The following is a 23,093-nucleotide window of genomic DNA, read 5'->3' on the forward strand; positions in this document are numbered from 1 at the left end:
TAATTACTTTAAATATAAATGGTGTAAACACACAAATTAAAAGGCAAAGATTGGCAGCGTGGGGAAAAAAAAATGGGAGCAGTGTGAAGAAGAGGCAAGAACGCCCCCCGGACCGACCAAAGCCCACGCGCTGCTGCATCCCGCGCCCAGTGCCTGCATCCCGCCGCCGTGGCCACCATGCCCAAGAGAAAGGCTGGAGGGCATGCTACAGGAGATAACGCCAAGGTGAAGGACGAACCACAAGGAAGATCCACGAGGTTGTCTGCTAAACCTGCTCCTCCAAAGCCAGAGCCCAAGCCTAAAAAGGCCCCTGCAAAGAAGGGAGAGAAGGTACCAAAGGGAAAGAGGGAAATGCTGATGCTGGCAAGGAGGGGAATAATCCTGCAGAAAATGGAGATGCCAAAACAGACCAGCACAGAAAGCTGAAGGTGCTGGAGATGCCAAGTGTAGTGTATACACTTTTATAATTGTGTACTTCTGATGACTGTACAATTTGAAATACTATTTTTTATCAAGTTTTATAAAAATGCAGAATTTTTTTTTAAGCTATGTTGTTAGCACACAGAACACATCATTGTTGTTTTGGGGGAAGGGGCATATGTCACTAATAGACTGTCTCCAAGGCTGGATTGATATGGGGAAAACACCTTTCCCTTCTAGTTTTGAGAGACTTCCTTCCTTGTGGCTCCCAGGAGGAGGGATTCCCTGACTTTGACACACATAACAACCTTGGCACAAGCCTTAGGATAGGGAAAAACAAATTCGTCTTTATGTCCTCTTCTCCCTTTCCATCTTTCAGCATAGACTTAACACCCTTAAACTCAGACATCTGTTGGAACCTGAGCCCCAATCATTAGTTACCAGTGTGTCAAGCAATCTGGACTTTCCAGTGATGCCACTGAGATGGCACCTGTCAAAAGAGTGGTGGTTCCATTGCTAGATTGTGGATCTTCAGATAAATTCTGCCATTTTCATTTCACTTCCTGAAAGTCAGGGTCGGCTCGTGAAAAGCTGTTAAACAACATGCTAAATGTGAAATGTCAACCCTCACTCTAAACCTTCCCTGTTCAGAGCATCAGATGAAAACTTCATCGGGTTTTACAGTGGCTTTCTGATTTTTGGTAGTCCATCAGAGAAGGGAGTTTGAAAGTTGTTGTGTACTGTTAATGACTGTCTGCCCATGTCCTGCCTGAAATATCATGATTGTTTATGGAAAGTATCTTTAATAAAGCTGGATACAATTTGGCTTGGGGAAAAAAATCGAAACTATATGCAGTTTAAAAGAAATTCATTTAGTTTCAAGGTGTCTTTCGAATTAAACGTGCACTTACCACACAACCCAGCAACGGCACTTTCTGCACATTTATCCCAGAGAATGGAAAATGTATGCCCATACAAAAACATTTACACAGATGTTCATAGAAGTTTTATTTTTAATAGCCAAAACCTGGAAACAATTTGGATATCATTCAATGGGTAAACATTTAGAAACTGTGGTACATCCATGCCAAAGAACACTACTCAGCAATAAAAAAGAGTGAACTATGGACACGATAACTTGGAAGACTCTCCAGAGACATACCATGAGTGGGGTCTGCAGGGGAGACAATCCCAGATGGTTACATACTGTATGATTCCATTAAACACTTGAAATGACAGAATTATAGAAATGTAGGACAGACTAGTATCAGCAATGTGGGCTAGAGGAGATACTAGGGAAGTACATGTGATTCTAAAAGGAGAACAATACGTTGAAAGTATTCTGTATCTTGATTGTGGTGGTGGGCAAATGCATCTATACACATGATAAAAATCACCTAGCACCCCCCACACATTCATACATCTGGGTACCAGGAAAACCAGGTGGATTATATCAGAAACAATATTCTGGCTGTGATATTGCACTATGGTTTCATACAATGCTACCTTTAGGAGAATCTGCAGAAAAGGTTACTTCTTACAACTGCTTATGGCTTACATTTTTTGGTTATACGTAATTTTCTATAGTGAGCAATAGACAGCTATTGTTTCTGCCTGCCCAATATCCATTCCCTCTTCTGTAAAGAATGCTCAATTTTGGCTGGGCATGGTGGCTCATGCCTATAATCCCAGCACGTTGGAAGGCTGAGGGAGGCAGATCACTTGAGGATAGGAGTTCAAGACCAGCCCGACCAACATAGTGAAACCCCGTCTTTATTAAAAATACAAAAAATTAGCTGGGTGTGGTGATGTGCACCTGTAATCCCAGTTACTTGGGTGGCTAAGGCAGGAAAATTGCTTGAACCCAGGAGGCAGAGGTTGCAGTGAGCTGAGATTGTACCAACACACTCCAGTCTCAGCAACAGAGCAAGACTATGTCTTAAAAAAAAAAAAAAAAAAGAATGCTTACTTTTGCTTTGGGGAACTATGTCCTACCCTACTGGAAGCAGTCTTATTAAGACGGTCCATCAAGACGTCTTACCATTCCTGGGCATTGGGCCAACAAGTTCACTCTTCCTTAAAGTTTAACCTTGAGCAGAGTAGACAATGACTAATTTAGCCCAGGTGGAATGTCTTGATGAGACTAGGCATTAGTTCTACCTACCTGATCTATGAAGCTGCCTTCCTTCTCCTAATTTCAAAGCCTGTTTCTTGCTTTGAGTCTGAGTCTTGCCTTTACCTCCACATTCTCCAAATAAACCTCATTTTGCTTAAGTATTTGCATTTGGTTCCTATCGTTTGCACTTAAACAACCCAATCAATGGCCAGGCCTGGTGGCTTACTCTTGTAATCTCAGCACTTTGGGAGGATGAGGCGGGACTTCCTTGACTTGAGGTCAGGAAGTCGAGACCAGCCTAGCCAACATGGTAAAATCCTGTCTCTACTAAAAATGCAGAAATTAGCTAGGAGTGGTGGCAGATGACTGTAATCCCACCTACTCGGGTGGCTGAGGCAGGGGAATCACTTGAAACCTGGGAGGTAGAGGTTGCAGTGAGCCGAGATCGTGCAACTGCACTCCAGTGAGCTGAGATTGTGCAACTGACAGGGCAAGACTCTGTCTCCAAAAAAATAAGTAAATACGCTCCCTTCAAACAAAATAACACAAAACAAAAATTTACCTAGTTTTTGATTTTTAATTATAATTTTAACTTGGTAAGACCTTAATTAAGCTTTCATCCACAAACTCTTGCTTACAATAAATAGGTTCTTACAAATGAACTTAATGAACTACAGATTTAACTAGAGTTAAAAAGACTAATTAAACTCTAACTATAACTCAAGCATGCCATGTCCACATAACATTGAAATACATGGACATGACTGTTGGCCTCAAGTCTCACAGGCAAGTTAGACAATAATATAACACGGGAGCTGCTATGGCGGAGACAAATCTAAAAGGCCACGCCCACACACAAAAGGCCAATTCAGTAAAGGATCCAGACTATGATGTTCAACCCATTCTGCCCTGGCTTTAAGTATCATGGCCCTAGAGGATTTCCCAATTTTTTTTTTTTTTTTTTTTTTTGAGATGGAGTCTGGCTCTGTTGGGCAGGCTGGAGTGCAGTGGAACGATCTCAGCTCACTGCAACCTCTGCCTCCCAGGTTCAAGCAATTCTCCTGTCTCAGCCTCCCAAGTAGCTGGGACTACAGGTGCCCAACACCCTGCCTGGCTAATTTTTGTATTTTTTTAGTAGAGATGGGGTTTCACCATTGGTCAGGCTGGTCTCGAACTCCTGACCTCAGGTGATCCATTCACCTTGGCCTCCCAAAGTGCTGGGATTACAGGTGTGAGCTCCCATGCCTGGCCAATATACCAATATTTTATCTAAATTAGAGCATAAACATACATTTTCAGTCTTACAGCTATAAAGCAAACGTTAATATACACTTTTCCAGTCTATTAAATATTTTTATTATTAATCTGCAAAATACTTGGTATCCCAATGCTATTATAAGTCAAATGTTGATTTTAATAAATTTTAATGTAGATTAGATTTCTAAACTTATGATCAAACAATGAATACAAACTGCAAGAACCAAAAAAAGCACACTTAATGAATAAACATTAACATAATGATATTGATATTACTTAGTTTCTGGACAGTTATTTAGTTTTATAAAGTAAAATTCATGCATCCAAAGGTAAGTTAAATTTATAAAAGTGTGCTTTATAATTGCATAATACTTCTTTAGAATAAAGTAATACTTCTTTCCTTCTGGAATTGGAATGCAGTGCAGGAAAATGAAAGAAGGAAAAAAAAAAAAGCTTTTTTCTTACAAAGCAATAATAAAGCCCAAAGCTAAACTGTCCCTTCCCCTCCCAGCAATATCCTCAATTCCCCAAATTAGCAGCCCCTCATTATGCTACATAAAACATTAATTTCTTCATTAAAATTTACAAGTTAGCCCAAAAATCATACCAAAATATATCTAACAATACACAAATTTAGCTAAATAGTCTAAAATGCTTCAGAAAACAGTTGCAGTAATTTGATTATGTAACAGAGTAAAACTGTTAGGGCAATTTACAGTTAAATGTGAATACAATGAATACTTCCCATTCTTTAATATTCTTCCCATGCATTTCAATGTCAAGGAGCCATCATAAAGCCATCAGCTATGGACTTATGGTTTATGAGCTTCCCTGTGACCCATAATAGAGCTCTTGAGGATTTGAATTACAATGGATAAGAATACTCTTTTCTGTCAAGACCCAAGCACTTTGTTGTCATTTTTTCATTATTAATCCTTCTTGACATCCCTACCAGGTTTGTGAACCTCAAAGCAGATTGCAACTAATAGATAGGGAAGATGGCTGGGCACAGTGGCTCATGCCCAGGCCAAAGCAGAATTGCTTGAGCCCAAGAGTTCAAGATCAGCCTGAGCAACGCAGTGAGACCCCATCTCTACAAAGAATATTTTAAAGATGTTTAAAAAGAAGAGGAGGAAGATGCAGGCTTAACCACGAAGGTATCAGCCCACCTTAGATATAATATCAATACAATAAATGATGTTCTTCATTCTAAAACTAAGTTCTTTCTAATGAAATCCTAGCAAATAATTGAATGATCTACTCTGCAGGAGTAAGGATTTCTGCTGGAAGTCATAGAGAACATTGACTTTATTTCCCTTGCTATAAAGTTTGCATATGGAGAGATGGGGAAAAATAGGTGCTCTGATTGGTTTTCGTATAAAGTAAGCCAAAACATATAACCTTAAATACTGTAGGAAAGAGATCATTTTCTTCATAGACAAATCAGTACCAATCAGATGTCATTAGGACTCCCCCAGACAAAGAGGTAAAATCTCAATCTGTAAAATGTTTACTGAGCATGGTCTTTGCTGGTTTCCAGAGTTCTTTACCATCTAGGCAGTTGGCCACACACATTCATTAGCTATATAACTTACCTATATTAATCTTACAGTGTGAAAGACTCAAACTCGCCAAAATTACTAATTATATATCATGAACCCTTGGGATCCCTCATGAATGGTCTAATTCAGAAAATGCCCAATTCATGGATGATAAATTCATGAACAAATAATCTTCCTAATTTATTTCCCCTCTTCTATTCATGAATGGAAAGACAAGAAAAACTATTCAGAGAACAGGATCTCAAGAACAGAATACTTTACTATTTTTCTCTTCTTTCCTAAAAACTCTATTTTTCTATTAGCTGCTATAAGAAGAGTCAAGATAATACAGCTAACAAAATGAGCAAAGCAGGTTAAGGAAACTCCAAAGGCAGGGAGGGGGAAAAGCACTAAATGTAATAGCTACTTTGGAAGGAAGGCATTAACTCCTACACTTAATGCTATAAAAGCACATCTGCCAACACCAATGGCAGCCACAGCTGATGGAGGGGAAAAACCTATTGTGTATCTAGCCTAAGAGTAGAAGCAGTAATGAGTAACAGTAAAGAATTAACAGGCATGGTTTCAAAGAGTATTCAGGGTGTGTATTCTGTCAACAGTGTGTATGCTTAATGTGTAGATTTAATTGCTTTATTCTTTATAACAAGCCAAAATATCAAAATTGCACACAGCTAGTCTCAAGTTCTTATCCGTTAGATATATACTGACATATTCATATGATTAAAATGACTGCAATTTATTTCAGAACACTCAATGTGTAAAGAATATTTATAGTTTATGATGGAGGATGTATACTTTTGTTTTAGTTTAGAATTTTCCAAAAGTAAAAATTTATATTTTAAAAAAATGTCCTTAGGCCAAGTGTTGTGGCTTACACCTACAAGCCCAGCAGTTTGGGAGGCCAAGGTGGGAGGATCCCTTAAGCCCAGGAGTTTGAGACCAGCCTGGGCAACACAGAGACCTTGTCTCCACCCAAAATTTAAAAATTAGCCAGGCATGGTGTGTGTGCCTGTGGTACCAGCTGCTAGAGAGGCTAAGGTGGAAGAATCACTTGAGGCTGCAGTGAGCTGTGATTGGGGAAAAAAAAACAAAACAAAACAAGAGGCGGCCAGGTACAGTGGCTCATGACTGTAAACTTTGGGAGGCCAAAGCAGGCGGACCACTTGAGTCCAAGAGTTCAAGAACAGCCTGAGCAACATGGCAAAACCCCATCTCTACAAAAAATACAAAACACTAGCCAAGCATGACGGCGTACGCCTGTGGTCCCAGCTACTTAGGAAGTCAAAGCTGCAATGAGCCATGATTGTGCCACTACACTCTAGTCTGGGTGACAGTGAGACACTGTCTCAAAGAAAAAAAAAAGACAAAAGAAAGAAGTTACATTCACTCATGTATTTAGTTGTACCTGTATATTTTTATATATTACATAAATATGTAGTAGCTAATATTTATTCCCCAAAAGGTTGGACAGGTTCCCCAGCAAAGGGCTTTACAGCAAAGCTCTTCTAGTACCTAGCAGGCAGTTTTCCTGTGGCCACCTCAGGTTACAGCACCAATGAGCTTTGTCATCCACTGAACCAGAGCCCTGCTTTCTCTTTACCTTTGAATAGTTAATCCCTGGTTAATCTGTTAATAGCTTCCAGCTGAAAACGTTCCTGTTCAAATTACTGTGTAGTTTCTGGTCTTCTGATCAGACCCTAAGAACTATAGAACTGTATAGCTCAGAGGCTTACAGAAAACATTCAAATAAACTATCAATGCCCAAAATCTCAGAAACAGTTCCATGAAGCTGAGTGGGAGTAGCTATGGGAGCATATTTGGGAGGCTGCCGTTTGAATCACCTCTGACACTTCCTGACCAATGGCATAGTTTGTAATGACAAGAAGAAATATGGGCTCGAGTTGGGAGAAGCTTAAAAACAAACTGGGGCACTAGGTGTTCTTTGTTTCTCTGCAAACTGTAAAATCAACATCATCAGGCAAAAAGGAAAGCGCTTTTTTAAAAGGCTATTTTATATCCTGATGGCTAATGACAGCCATTTTGCCATAAATGTTACTTTGATTCAAGGTAACATAGAATTCTGAATTGTTTCCCTTAGAGAGAAACTGAAGTATACCATCAAAATGTACACAAGTGGACACATCTCTCTGAATCCTTGGTTTTATTTCTAGTGTCTCAGAGGAAACAAAATATCTATTTCTTCAGTATTTAGATTCATACAAACACACAGTATAATCCAGAATCAACACACGAGATACAATAATGAGAATATGGGCTCTTTTATTTATTTTTTTTAGAGACAGAGTTTCACAGTGTTAGCCAGAATGGTCTTGATCTCCTGACCTCATGATCCGCCCACCTCGGCCTCCCAAAATGCTGAGATTACAGGCATGAGCCACCGCGCCCAACCAGAATACGGATTCTTACAGAAAACCCAATAAACAAAATATCTACCCAGTATATAGATTGATTTTTTAAAAAGCAAACTGTCTACAGAAAAACAAATGAGTAAAAGTTTACAAAATTGTTTTAAAGGTTCTAACAGTACTTCAAATTTGGAACAAGCAAGTCTGTGTTGAAGCCTCAACCCTACGAAACAACTGCCACATTATCACTGGTATTTATGTAACAAACAGAAATCAGGTTATATTTTAGCCACAGAAAACTGAACAAGGAGGTGAGACGTCTCTCAACAAAATTCATCTTACTATTTTTAATTTTATGAAATAACTGTTTATTGGTAAACAGTATGGGAATTAACTTTTCTCTACTTATAAATGACCAGATACCACAGCTATAGAATTTATCTATAATATCAATAACTTTTCATGTCTTGTTTCAACTGTTCCAAAAAGAACTAAGCCACTTTAAACAACTCTACAATGCCTTTGCTACTAAGTATACCAGAAACAGTTCTTAACCTCTCCTGGCCTAAGTAATGTCCTCCTCCCATTTCACCTGAAACATCAAAACTTCTGTTTTTTTCTTCCCTATTACTCTATGGGAAATTCTATCTTTTTTTTTTTTTTTTTTTTTGGAGGCAGAGTGTTGCTTTGTTGCCCAGGGCCAGAGTGCAGTGGCACGATCATGGCTCACTGCAGCCTGGACCTCCGGGCTCAAATGATCTTCCTGCCTCAGCCTCCCAGCATATTTGGGAGGCTGGAGTTTGAATCACCTCTGACACTTCCTGAGGTGATTATTATTAATGTACAAGGTATTAGTAATGCCTCATATATTCATAGAACATAAATTCATGGAGCCATAGGCCTGCACTACCATGTTTTGGTTTTTGTTTTTGGTGAAGATAAGGTCTCACTATGTTATTCAGGCTGATCTCAAACCTCAGGCCTCAAGTGATTCTCCTGTCTCAGCTTCCCAAAGTGTTGGGGTTACAGGTGGGAGCCACCATGACCAGCCTAATCTATCTTTAAAATTACTGCATTACTGTATAAAATAATAATAATGGAATACACAGTCATAGATAATGGTGAGGGGAAAAAATTTAAGGATCTTTTTCTTCCTATATTTTCTAAAACGCTGCTATGCTTTATAGCTATAAACAGGCATTTAAAGATTGTAATGCTTTTCTTTAAAAAAGTAATTCATGTTTCTAATTAATTCTCAGGATTCCATACTTTGGATAAATGATTGTCAATCTTACCACCTAACTTCTTCTTTTTTTTTTTTTTTTTTGAGACGGACTTTCACTCTTGTTACCCAGGCTGGAGTGCAATGGCGCGATCTCGGCTCACCGCAACCTCCACCTCCTGGGTTCAGGCAATTCTCCTGCCTCAACCTCCTGAGTAGCTGGGATTACAGGCACACGCCACCATGCCCAGCTAATGTTTTTGTATTTTTAGTAGAGACGGGGTTTCACCATGTTGACCAGGATGGTCTCGATCTCTTGACCTCGTGATCCACCCACCTCGACCTCCCAAAGTGCTGGGATTACAGGCTTGAGCCACCGCGCCTGGCCTCCACCTAACTTCTTAAAGGGGTTAGTACCTGAATCTTTCTCAGCTAGGAGCTAACCACTTCTTTTTAAACATTTTATTGGTTGATTGCAGCAAAACCCACATAACATAAAAGTTACCATTTTAACCATTTTTAATCAGTAGCATTAAGTACATTGACAATGTTGTCACCATCATCCATTTTCAGAACTTGTCTACGTCTCTAACAGAAATTCTGTACTCATTCAATAGTCACTCACTATCTACGAACTTACCTATTCTAGGTATTTCATGTAAGTGGAGTAATATAATTGTACTTTTGGGTCTGATTACTTCATTTAGCATAACGTTTTCAAGGTTCATCCATACTGTAGCATGTATCAGAATTTTCTATCTTCTTAACACTGAATAATATTCCATTGTATGCACGTACCTTATTTTGTTTATTCATTAATATGTTCATAATATTTCAGTTGTTACCACATTAATAAATTTTAAAATTAACCAAAACTGGTGTTGAATAATCAGAGCAAAATTCTTCCAAATGTGGGAGCCAAAGGAAAACTATAAAGAGAGAAGAGCTCCAAGTCATGTATTGAGGTCTGAGGAATGAAAATAAAACAATAAGTAGTCACACACCTTTGAGAAGCATAGTATGTGTTTCATTCTGTAATCCTTCTAAAAACTTTTCAGAGTATAAGACTACCAGCTGGGCACTGGTGGCTCACGCCTGTTAATCCCAGAACTTTGGGAGGCCAAGACAGGAGAATTGCTTGAGTCCAAGAGTTTGAGACCAGTGTGAGCAACATGGTGAACCCCTTGTCTCTACAAAAAATACAAAAATTAGCTAGAGGTGGTGGCACATGTACCTCTTGTCCTAGCTACTCAGGAGGCTGAGGTCACGGGATTGCTTGATCCCCAAAAAACAAGGCTGCAGTGAGCCGAGGCGCCACTGCACTCCAGCCTGGGTGATACAGCGAGAGCCTGTCTCAGGAAAAAAAAAAAAAAAAAGTCTACCATTTGACACATCACTGCAGCAAGGGAATAATCTATAACTACATATGAAAATGATCTTTCAACCAATAATACCTCATGTGTTCATTAGCAAGCAGGTTTTATTTATTTATTTATTTATTTATTTTCTTTTTCTTTTTTCAGGTAGTTGTAAACAAGTAGGTTTGAAATACTATGCACCATATTTATGCACCATATGCTGAGGGGTGGGGGAAAGATAATGTCACTGCCTCTGGAGCTAGCTTAATGTAAGGTACAGAGAAATAGTATTTTTTTTACAATCACAAAAATATATAATTTCAGACCTTAATGCTATGAAGAACCTTAATGCTGTGAAGAACATGCTGGGAGCAGTGGCTCACACCTGCAATCCCAGCACTTTGGGAGGCCGAGGAGGGTGGATCATTTGAGGTCAAGAGTTCGAGACCAGCCTGGCCAACACAGTGAAACTCTGTCTCTACTAAAAATACAAATATTAGCCACTCGTCATGGCACGCGCTTGTATTCTCAGCTACTTGGGAAGCGATGGCAGGAGAATTGCTCGAACCCGGGAGGCGGAGGTTGCAGTGAGCCAAGATCGCACCATTGCACTCAGCCTGGACGACAAGAGCAAAACTCTGCCTCAAAACAAAAAACAAAAAACAGAACACTAAAACAAATCAAAATAGGTAGATACGATCAAGACCACTAAGTCAGGCAAAATTCTCTCTGAAAAAGAGGTATCCAAATGGAGACCTGAAAGACTTAACTGTCAAACAGCTAAGTGAAAGCACATCCCCTGCTAAGGGTGGTCAGCACATACAGAAGCTGAGAGGGAAAGTAGCTTCCTTATATATGTGGGAGTTAACAAAACAGAAATGATATTTAAAGCTATGAGAATGGAAATAAAAATTGCGTTTAAATTGGAGAGAAGGTTATTAGCACGAATGCTGAGAGAGAAAGCTTAGAGAGGAAGGAAGGAAGGTAGGAAGCTTCATGGTGTCTCTTAAGTTTCAAGAAGGAAGCAATACAATAGCCTCCTATGTTAAATAATTCTAAGAGGCAGAAAAGGCAAGAAGTAAAAATCCTGTAGATTTAGCAAAATAAAAGTTACTGGTGACGTAGAAAGAACTGCTTTGTATTCCCATAACTGCACAACCACAATATAGTTTAACCAGGAAAAGCTTCTTTAAATTGTCACCAAGAGAACCAGAAGCTATCTGACGATCCACATACTTTACTACCTTTTTTAAAAAAAACTCTTCCATTTTTTCCTGCTGTTGTTTTGTTTTGTTTACTAATCTTTATTTACTATTCCTGCTTGCTTCCTGGAAATAATCATGGTAAGTTTAAAGTCCCAGAGGCTTACTATGTTAGAGCTGGAAGATACTGACATTTAGACCTACTGACCTCACATGATCTGCCTGCTTCGGCCTCCCAAAGTGCTGGAATTACAGGTGTGAGCCACTGCGTCCAGCTCACAAAAAGTATTTTTAAAAGCAAATTCTTCAAATGTATTTTTTTTTGAGATGGAGTCTCGTTCTGTTGCCCAGGCTGGGGTGCAGTGGCACAATCTCAGCTCACTGCAACCCCCACCTCCTGGGTTCCAGCTATTCTCCTGCATCAGACACTCAAGTAGCTGGGATTACAGGCACATGCCACCATGCCTGGCTGATTTTTTTTTTAATAGAGATGGGGTTTCACCATGGTTGCCAGGCTGGTCTCAAACTCTCGACCTCAAATGATCCACCTACCTCAGCCTCCCAAGGTGCTGGGATTACAGGCATGAGCCACTGCATCCAGCCTTCAAATTTTATTGTTTTAATTTTAAAATGTTTACAGTCAATTTTTCAGGGATGTGTTATATAAAGTAAGATACACTAATTTATAATTCACTTTTTCATATCCATGAAGCAAACCTAATTTATTTCAGCCTACAGGAGTTTCACTATAAATCAAATTTAAAAAATGTAAACTGCTTTAGAGATAGCCAATTTAAAAACTCAATTAGAATTTCATGTCAAAGAAAAAAAAAATGAGTGCCCATAGTCCTGGCTTTAGGAGGCAGAGATGGGAGAATCAGTAAGGCCAGGAGTTGAAGTACACCATGATCATGGGCAATATAATGACACGCTATCTTTTTTTTTTTTTTTTTTTTTTTGAGACAGAGTCTCACTCTGTCGCCAGGCTGGAGTGCAGTGGCACAATCTCAGCTCACCACAACCTCCGCCTCTCTGGTTCAAGCAATTCTCCTGCCTCAGCCCCCCGAGTAGCTGGGATTACAGGCACTTGCCATCATGCCCAGCTAATTGTTGTATTTTTAGCAGTGATGGGGTTTCACCATGTTGGCCAGAATGGTCTCGAACTCCTGGCCTCGTGATCTGCCCACCTTGGCCTCCCAAAGTGCTGGGATGAGCCACTGCGCCCAGCTAGAGACTCTATCTCTTCAAAAAAATAAAAATAAAAAGGGCTGGGCACAGTGGCTCATGCCTGCAATCCCAGCACATTGGGAGGCCAAGACCGGTGGATCACCTGAGGTCAGGAGTTCGAGACCAGCTCGACCAACATAGAGAAATCCCGTCTCTACGAAAAATACAAAATTAGCCAGTGTGGTGGCACATGCCTGTATTCTCAGCTACTCGGGAGGCTGATGCAGAAGAATCGCTTGAACCTGGGGGGCGGAGGTTGCAGTGAGCTGAGATTATGCCACTGCACTCCAGCCTGGGCAACAAGAGCAAAACTTTGTCTCAAAATAAAAGAAAAAAGAAAATGAGAAATAAAATCTAGAACGTGCAATGGCTATTCATCAGGAAATATATTGTCCATTTACAAATATTTGGGCATAGCTTCCTGTTTCTCAGTGGGAACACCACTGGTACCTGAGATGAAAAACTACTCAATGTGAAGCAATATCTGTCACAATGCCAGACATTTAGCATTCCTGTGACCTGCCCACTAAATGACACTGTGTTCCCCCACCACAATCACTGTATAATCAAAAACAGCCCCCTCAAAATTCTGAACTCTAAGAGTGTTACACAATCCCACCCATAGCTGAAAACCACTAGTAGTTTGAAAGCACTACAACTTTTCCTATCTTAATGAAAATCTAACATAGACTCCCAATTTTCTGTCTAATATACAGAGCATACTTAATATAAGTTTAACATTTCCTGATGATAGAGAGCCTTGATTAAAACATTGACTATTGGCCGGGTGTGGTGGCTCACGCCTATAATCCCAGCACTTTGGGAGGCTGAGCCGGTGGATCCCTTGAAGTCAGGAGTTCAAGACCATCCTGGCCAACATGGTGAATCCCCGTCTCTACTAAAATACAAAAATCAGCCAGGCAGAGTGGTGCATGCCTATAATCCCAGCTACTCAGGAGGCTGAGGCAGGAGAATTGCTTGAACTGGGGAGGCAGAGGTTGCAGTGAGCTGAGATTGTGCCACTGCACTCCAGCCTGGGCAACAGCGCAAGACTGTCTAAAAAAAAAAAGAACACTGACTATTATGTATTATCGTGATTTTTTTTTTTTAACAAGACAGAGTCTTGCTCTGTCACCCACGCTGGGGCGCAGTGGCACCTTCTTAGCACTCTGCAGCCTCAAACTCCTGGACTCAAGTGATCCTCCCACCTCAGCCTCCCAAAGAGCTAGGATTACAAGTGTGAGCCACCATGCCTGGCCTGTTATTGTAATATAATAAGGTTCTTAGAAATTAAAGTGTGTTTGCCGGGCGCGGTGGCTCACGCCTGTAATCCCAGCACTTTGGGAGGCCGAGGCGGGTGGATCACGAGGTCAAGAGATCGAGACCATCCTGGTCAACATGGTGAAACCCCGTCTCTACTAAAAATACAAAAAATTAGCTGGGCATGGTGGCGCGTGCCTGTAATCCCAGCTACTCAGGAGGCTGAGGCAGGAGAATTGCCTGAACCCAGGAGGTGGAGGTTGCGGTGAGCCGAGATCGCGCCATTGCACTCCAGCCTGGGTAACAAGAGCGAAACTCCGTCTCAAAAAAAAAAAAAAAGAAATTAAAGTGTGTGTTATCTTTAATCCTGTATTAATGATGCAAGTCTATTATATTTGAACATGATAAGATCATTATTTGACATATATACTGCTTTACAGTTCTTTTTCATTTTACCCTTTTTAGCCAGTGTTATTTCTTCCTAGACTATCTGTGGGCCTCTAGGACTCTCCCTGTATAACAATAACTTTTATCACTAATGACCAAGTTTATTAAATCAGAAGCCTGAAATAACAGATGAAGGCTTGAAGATGGCTCCAGCCCTTCCCAAAATTTAAAGTGCATGAGCTTAAAGATAGCTACGTTCCTCCTAAGAATTTAACTTACTTCTGGTTTTAAAACTATGTAATGACTTAAAAAATTCCAAGAATCTGACAGCTGAATAAATCATTAACAAATGATTAAAATTTAATAAATAATTTTCATGACTAAAGTATACTACTATATACTACCAAATACTCTGATCAAGTTTTATTATTACTAATAATATTTATAAATAACTCACCTGATTTCTTTTAGTCCTTCTCTCTGGATAACCTGAAGAATTTCTTTATGACTCATGGGTGTATTGGGGTATTTTTCTAAGACCTGAGGAACAAGTACGTAATAATAAATTATTTCTTAAGTTCTTATAATTCTATATGTAATTATGTTTCTTATAATTGTACCTTAATAATTATATCCAGACCACACATATATGGACTTTTCATTCCTTATATTTCAGAATAAAAGAAAAATTAACAATATATATCAGATCTTCTTTCTCTCAGTCATAAATAGTAAATCAAATCCTGAAGCAGAAATTGGCCAAAAAAGCTAAAATTAATAACCCAATTATTCACTACTAATAAATATGTAATTGTTTACCTTCTGCCTCCATCCCCACATCCCTTCACTACCTGTGATCTACTGCAGGCATGTTAAATAATCCATTTCCTGGTAATTGTATAGCAAAGCCTAGTAAATCAAAGGTTTACTTAACCAAAACAAGTAAACAATATAATTATAACAAAATTAAAGTGACATCTATGTTCTGGTTCCAGTGAAGAGTGGGCATAGCCCATTCTGTCTCTCCCACTGAATATAAATAAAAACCTGGACAGAATGCATGCAGCAGCTATGTGAGGACTTGGGAAATAGCAGGTGGCTTGGGGAGAAAACCACAACTAGGAGTACCACTAGTTCAGCAGTGATTTTCCCGATTTTGTTTCCCTCTGGTACCTCCCCTGAGCCTGACTCAAAGGCAACCCAAAACCAAGAAATGCAGGGTAAGTGTAGGCAGAAAGTTCTCCAGAAGAAAAATCTCGTGTTTTGGTCTGAGGCACAGTCAAGAGGACATTTCTAAATACTGGATAGAGAAAGGGAAAATTCTCTGGGTTTCTCCCCCCTTTTCTTTTTCCCTGCTCTTACCGAGGCAATCCCATGGGAGCAGCTGTGGTAACACCAGCAGCAGCTAGACAGGGACCTAAAACTCCAAGAAAGCGGAAACTCGCAAGGGGTCCTACAAGCGTGGGAGGAATCCCTATGATTTATCTTGGTTTTGGGCACAGTGGCTCACACCTGTAATCTCAGCACTTTGGGAGGCCATGGTGAGCAGATAACAGATAACTTGAGGTAAGGAGTTCAAGACCAGCATGGCCAACATGTTGACACCCCATCTCTACTAAAAATACAAAAATTAGCCAGGCGTGGGGGTGAGTGCCTGTAATCCTAGCTACTCAGTAGGCTAAGGCAGGAGAATCGCTTGAACCCAGGAAGCGGAGGTTGCAGTGAGCCAACATCATGCCACTGCACTCCAGCCTGGAAAACAGTCTCAAAAAAAGAAAAAAAAATTAGCCGGGCCTTTTGGCATATGCCTGTGATTTTAGCTACTAGAGAGACTGAGGCCAAGAATAGCTTGAACCTGGGAGGTGGAGGTTGCAGTAAGCGGAGACCATGTCTCTGCACTCCAGCCTGGGCAACAGAGCAAGATCCTGTCTCAAAAAAAAAAAAAAGTGCCTAACATACAATTCAAACTTACTCAACATATGAAGAGTAAGGAAATCAGTAACTCACAAGAGAAAAGACAAGCTATACACAATAAACCCAAGGTGGCACAGATGTTGGAATTATCAGACAAAAGCAGCTATTTTAACTATGCTTCAAGATGTCTGGTGAATATTCTTGAAACAAATAGCTAACAGAGTCTCAACAGATATACATGCATATTTTGTTCATGTTTTATTTTCTTGTTTACACTTACATTTCTATATGAAACAAAAATGCAATAAAGAGTAATATTTCCAAACATAACACAGCAAGATAAGTGGCAGCCAACATTCAAATCCAAGTCTTGCACCACGATAACACACTGTCTCCTGTGTTTGCAGCTATTTTCTCATTTGGTCAGCCATAAAATCCAACACATATTTCTGCTGATGATCTTCTTTGATCTCTCTGCTACATCTGACATTATCAACTGTTCCCTTCACAGACATCACACTCCTAAACTTTTCTTTTTCCCAAAAATATTTTTCTCAGTCTTCTTTGTAGATGTCTTTTTCTATGCCTATCCCTCAAATATTTTATAAACATCCACTTACCCCTTTTGCTTTTCACTCCACCAAAATCTCCCTGAATAACATTATCCGCACTAAGCCTTCACCACTCATACTTTGATGGATCAAGCCGCAGTCTACTAAAAACTATTAAAAACCTGTAATCGTTGCATATCCCATAAGCATTTCAAACTTCAGTTGTCCAAAGTTGAACTTACTGCCTTCATCAAGTTAAGGCCCATAAAGAAAACCGAACCTTTATTTATTGTCTATATGTTAAAAATGTATTAAAGTACTCAAAATGAATAAAAGTATACTATGGACCTAGACAAGTAATAGTTCACAAAAGGGTTAATATAACTGGATAATAACCATATGAAAAAGCATTTGCACACTAAAGTATTTATGGATGAAATCATATGGTATCTGGGAGTTACTTCAAAAAATATACAAGAGGATAGGGGTTTAAATATAGCAAGACTGGCCACAAATTGATAATTATAGAAGCTAAATGGTGAGCACAAAGATATTCACTATGTTATTGTCCACTTTTATGTACATATTCAATATCCCATAATAAAAATCTATGAAGCAAATGACTAGCAATCAAATATAATACATTTCAATGTGGGTTTTTTCCTGCCAATTTAAATGGCAAAAACATGGCAATAATGAACACCATAAAATGGCTACATGTATGAATACATACATCTGTCCAAGGAGCTAGAAAATGGAAATTAATATTTCTGCAGTGTAATTCTCTGGCATATCAAATCTTAATTGAAAAGTGATTGTTAAATCATTATCAGAAGGAGTCACACTCAGAACTGAAAATATTTATATTATCCATGCTAATAGTAAAAATTAATATTTTCTAATAAATTCTGCAGAACAAGGAATTAAGTTATTTTAATATTTTAATGTGGTTGAAATGTCATAAAACATTAAACTATTAGAAATGGAGACCATAAATTATGTCATTTTAGTGAGGATTTCACCGATTTCCCAGATGTTCTGTACTTCAATGAAACAGAGAAAAACAGTTGGTTAAAACTATTTAAGGAGGCCAGGTATGGTGGCTTATACCTGTAATCCCAGCACTTTGGGAGGCCAAGGAGGCGGATCACCTGAGGTCAAGAGTTCTGAGACCAGCCTGGCCAATATGGTAAAACACTGTATCTACTAAAAATACAAAAATTAGCCAGGTATGGTGTCGGGTGCCTATAGTCCCGGCTTCTAGGGAGGCTGAGGCAGGAGAATAGCTTGGACCTGGGAGGCGGAGGTTGCAGTGAGCTGAGATCACGCCATTGCACTCTAGTCTGGGCAACAAGAGCAAAACTATGTCTCAAAAAATACATACACACACACACATACACACACACACACACACACACACACATACACACTTAAGTAATGTTTATTTTCTTAAACAAAAATGTTTAGGCCAGGCACGGTGGCTCACACCTGTAATCCCAGCACTTTGGGAGGCCGAGGAGGGCAGATCACAAGGTCAGGAGATTGAGACTAGTCTGACCAACATGGTGAAGGCCCGTCTCCACTAAAAATACAAAAATTAGGCATGCGTGGTGTGCACCTATAATCCCAGCTACTCAGGAGGCTGAGGCATAAGGATCGGCTTGAACCCAGGAGGCAGAGGTTACAGTGAGCTGAGATCGCACCACTGCACTCCAGCCTGGGCGACAGAGTGAGACTCTGTCTCAAGAAAGAAAACTTAGTGTTGCAGTGGATAGCTGTACAGCACATCATTGCACAGGTGAACATGCATATCTCAGACTATTTAAAGCTGTAAGTAGTTGGGGGGGAAGAAAAATGTTTCTCAATTACAGACTTAAATATTATACTTTTAAAATGTTTTATTATGGAAATTTAAAAACATTTACCAAATTAGAGAGAGCATTACAATGAACCGTCACATATCCCTCACTGATTTTCAACAATTTATCAACACATGGCCTATCTTGTTTCATAAAATACATTCAGCCACCCTCCCTCCACAAATTGAGTTATTCTGAAGCAAGCCTTAGACATTTCATTCATTAATATTACATGTAGTATATATCTCTGACAACAAAGACTTAAAAAAAATTACACATCAGAAAATGACTATAATTCTTTAATATCAAATTATTTAGTCAATGTCTTAAATTTACTTGGAAAAAACTTTTTTTAACAGTTGGTTTGTTCAAACCAATAGACCCACACACATTGCATTTGGTTAACACATGTCTTGAAGTATCTTTAAATCTATGGGTGTCTCTCACTCTTTTTTTCTTCCCATTTACTTATAGAAGAAAACTAGTAAACTGTGCTATAGTTACCCACATTCTGTATTTTGCTAATCGTATGGTCCTCTGTCCCTTGCACTTCCTGAAAATTAGACTTGAAACCTAGGCTTGCTCAGATTTAGATTTTATTTTAGAAAGTAAACTTCAAAGGCATATGGTATACCTCCTACCACACCACATCAGAACACACAAAGTATCTGCGATCTCTTCTTTGAGATGCTAAGATACATCAGTGGATAGATGCGGTCTACTTGATCTACTTATTATAAAGTCTCCCATCGGCATTTCAGTCTAATTGTTTTAGCAGCCACCAATGATCACTATCTCCATCCATTATTTTATTTAGGAGCTGGAAAGTGCTGATAGTCTATCATTCCTTTTTCATCTAAAAAGAAATGTTTTCCACCACCTATGTATCTGAGGTACAATTCATATTTTTAAAAAAGCAGGATAAGGCTGGACACAGTGGCTCACACCTGTAGTCTCAGCACTTTGGGAGGCCGAGGCGGGTGGATCACTTGAGATCAGCCTGGCCAACGTGGTGAAACCCCATCTCTACCAAAAATACAAACATTAGCTAGGCGTGGTGGTAGGCACCAGTAATCCTGGCTACTCAGGAGGCTGAGGCAGGAGAATCATTTAAACCCTGGAGATAGAGGTTGCAGTGAGTCTCCCGGGATCAAGCCATTGCACTCCAGCCTGGGTGACAGAGCATCAATCTCAAAAAAAAAAAAAAAAAAACCCACAAAGATTAGCTGGGTGTGGTGGCACATGCCTGTTATCCCAACTACTAAGGAGGCTGAGGCACAAGAATCTGGGGCACAAGAATCGCTTGAGCCTGGGAGGCGGAGGTTCCCATAAGCTGAGATCATGCCACTGGACTCCAGCCTAGGTGACAGAGTGAGACTCTGTCTCCCCACCAGAAAAAGAAAGAAAATGTGCATAGATAGAAATGAGAAAAATGTGCAGACACACTAGAAAAAAGCTAACGGAGAGAATGAGGGGGGAAAATGCTAAATGGCCACATATATTGCTAAGCAAATATGCTGTATGAAACCGCTGCATTATTTTACCACAAGTGAAAAGACTACAGCAGTTTTGCCAAACTGTTAGCTTACGTTAACCACAGGAGGGCAGTGTTTATCAAACAAAACCTGATTCCTGCAAAAGTAATCACGGGTAATAAAAATAAAAATAAAAATAAACCTGATTCCACTGAAATGTTCATGGAACTTTAAAGTACAATTTTAGAAACTGTGACAAGATGAATAACCACTGAGAAGAATTAAAAATCAACACTACGCAGATTTAAATCTAGATTTTAAAAGGGTGCTTAATATAATTACTTCTTAGCTTATAGATTCCCAATTCAGTTAATAAAAAGGATTTGAAAATTATATTTTTGAGCAGTCAAGAATAATTGAGTTGCCTCTAAGATTCCAGTTTGATTCTAGCCTAAATAACAGGAATATTTCAATTATTGTTGCACTATGAGTTCATTCCAGATATACAGATGTGCACAGTGTGAATTCTGTATAATCTACATGACTGTTATATTCAAAATGTCCAAATTAATAATAATACAGTGATCTCTACATAGAGTTGTATCAGTGTCATAAGGCTCATTTAACGTCCCAAAGCGTTAATTAGGGTAACTTGTGCTACAGCAGTAAATCAGATCAGCCAGCAATAGAGAGTGAGAAGACGAGGGCTTATGCTACAGAACAATATATAACCTTTGAGAGCCAGAGAAGAAAAGCTAACAAATAAACTAACCAGAGGGATAAGAAAAAACCAGAAACTTTGGTGTTTCAGAAAAGACAAAAGTATTCTAAGGTTTAGGTGGTTAACAATGGCAAATGCTGCCTAGAAGCTGAGATAACAACAGAAATGTATCCCCTGTATTTAGCAACAAATGGATCTTAAGTAACTTTGTAAATTTAGATTCCACTTAATCCGGAGGGAAGACAACAGATGTAAAGGGATTTAGCACTCACTGGGAGTCTAGAGGTAGCAACAGGGAATTAAAACAACTCTTTCTAGGACAATAAAGGAAACAGAAAATGTGGAATTGAGGAATAATTGTCTTGTCAAATGAAGTTTCACTGAACCAGGATAAAGGGAGACCCAAATATCCCTTAGATATATCCCATCTCCCTGCTTCCCACCAGTATTTCCCTGCCTGTATTTCGGACACAGTTTTTGACAAATTCCTCATTATCTGCACTTAAGCCATTATCTGAACTTGAGCTACTAGTTCAGATTTGACACTCAAGAACAAAGTGAATTCAGAGGATGGATGTGGTTTCCTTCAGCCACCAAACTCATTATACACACACTCACCTGAGTTCAGGAGCTCAACACATGAGAATAGCAGGAACACGTGGTATTCAGACAGAAATATTATCCAACAGAGCCTTCAGAGGAAAGAGGGAGAAGGTCCTTACCTGGCTGTTTCGCAGTATCTGTTGATCACTACCTGTGTCCTGAGATGCACTTTTCTGCTCAGCTTCTGTCACACTAGACTCTTGTTGGTTCACTCTACTCTACCTCTCTACTAGCAATTTCCTCATTCTCCACAGTCTTTCCATGTTTGTCCTCAGGATTCTTTTCTCCTCAATTTCTACTCTCCTTGGACATTTTCGTCTTCCCATGGCTTCAAAAATAGCTATGCTCCTATAGCAGCACCCTATACATCCCCAGTATGGTTTATCACCATGCACCGGTTTTTTGTTTTTGAGACAGGGACTCGCTTTGTTGCCCAGGCTGGAGTGAAGAGACACGATCAGAGCTCACTGCAGCCTCAAACCCCCAGGCTCAGGCAATCCTCCCGCCTCAGCCTCCCAAGTAGCTAGGACTACAAGTGTGAGCCACCATGTCCGGCCTTATACATTTAGTATTACCAGTGCCTATTACATGATGGATATAAAACACTTAATGGTTGGCTGAGGAAATTAGGAACATAGGTGGCAAGATTAGCTTTAGACACTAGTAAAAATGCCTCTTCAAAAAAATAAAGGGATAAAAGGTAAGGGAAAATGCAAATACATTTACAGATTTGGGGGCAGAAACTTGAGTGTAAAAGTAGCTGATAATACTTAAATACCAAATCTATACAGAGAGGCACCTACGGATATACAGAGAAGATTACAGAAGCTGACTTCGTAAGCTCATGGGCATAGTTTACCTAGGGGTCCCTCAATTCTAAACAGCTCTATCAAGTCACTTTGGTTTAGTCTTTCCTAGCTTGGATTCTTTTAATTATCCAAAAAGTCTGGATGTTATATGCGCTCCCTAGTTCAAGAAAAAAGCTCTCAACCACACTCTCTTCAAACTAAAGAATTAATAACAGTAACAGTTAATACTTATCTAGTATTTGTCAAGCACTATTCTAAGTGATTTACATATATTAGCTTATTTAACCTTTACAATAAACCTATGAGGCAGATACTATCAGCCCATGTTTTTCAGATGTGAAAACTGAGGTCCAGAGAAATTAAATAACTTGCCTAACGTTTTGTCAGCTAATTAATGACAAGAGCCACTGCTGCTACTAAGTTGCCTAACTTGTCATCAGCAGAATCCAGCTCTCGGTACCCTATGTTACAATTCCTCAAAAAGAAGAGCCAACCATTTCAGTGGCAAGGCGGTTACACTGAACCTCTTCTGCCCTGTAGGTGACAGCAATTTGTAGCTTAACCTAGTAGATGCTCCTCAGTGCTTACACATCTAATGGTAACAGTCAAGTACAGTATATGGTAAAGACATGATAAGGAAAGGAAAAATAGGGGTTCAGACTCCTCAGGAATGATGGCTTCAGGCAAACAACCTCCATCAGCTGCAGTCTGGCCATGAGTGAAGGACATCTAGGCAGTGGCAGAGGGAGATGATGAATATCAATATGGCCTTGGAACCAGCTGC

The 23,093-nt window shown here is 39.5% G+C and overlaps 2 long non-coding RNA genes and 1 pseudogene across 2 annotated transcripts; 1 reads left to right on the plus strand and 2 right to left on the minus strand.

The window, feature by feature from the left end:
- Positions 1-94: 94 nt before the first annotated feature.
- On the plus strand, positions 95-641 carry LOC116546473 (annotated as a pseudogene).
- An 8,305-nt stretch (positions 642-8,946) lies between these two features.
- Positions 8,947-10,710, minus strand: LOC116546471. The gene is made up of 2 exons (XR_004266724.1): positions 9,337-10,710; positions 8,947-9,019 (listed from the first exon to the last, which is right to left on the minus strand). It is a non-coding gene; the product is annotated as an uncharacterized LOC116546471 (long non-coding RNA).
- Positions 10,711-20,248: 9,538 nt separating this feature from the next.
- Positions 20,249-23,087, minus strand: LOC116546472. The gene is made up of 2 exons (XR_004266725.1): positions 20,379-23,087; positions 20,249-20,326 (listed from the first exon to the last, which is right to left on the minus strand). It is a non-coding gene; the product is annotated as an uncharacterized LOC116546472 (long non-coding RNA).
- Positions 23,088-23,093: the final 6 nt, after the last annotated feature.

The sequence above is a fragment of the Sapajus apella genome, unplaced genomic scaffold (genome assembly GCF_009761245.1).
Source record: "Sapajus apella isolate SASKATOON/1434 unplaced genomic scaffold, GSC_monkey_1.0 scaffold948, whole genome shotgun sequence".
NCBI lineage: Eukaryota > Metazoa > Chordata > Mammalia > Primates > Cebidae > Sapajus > Sapajus apella.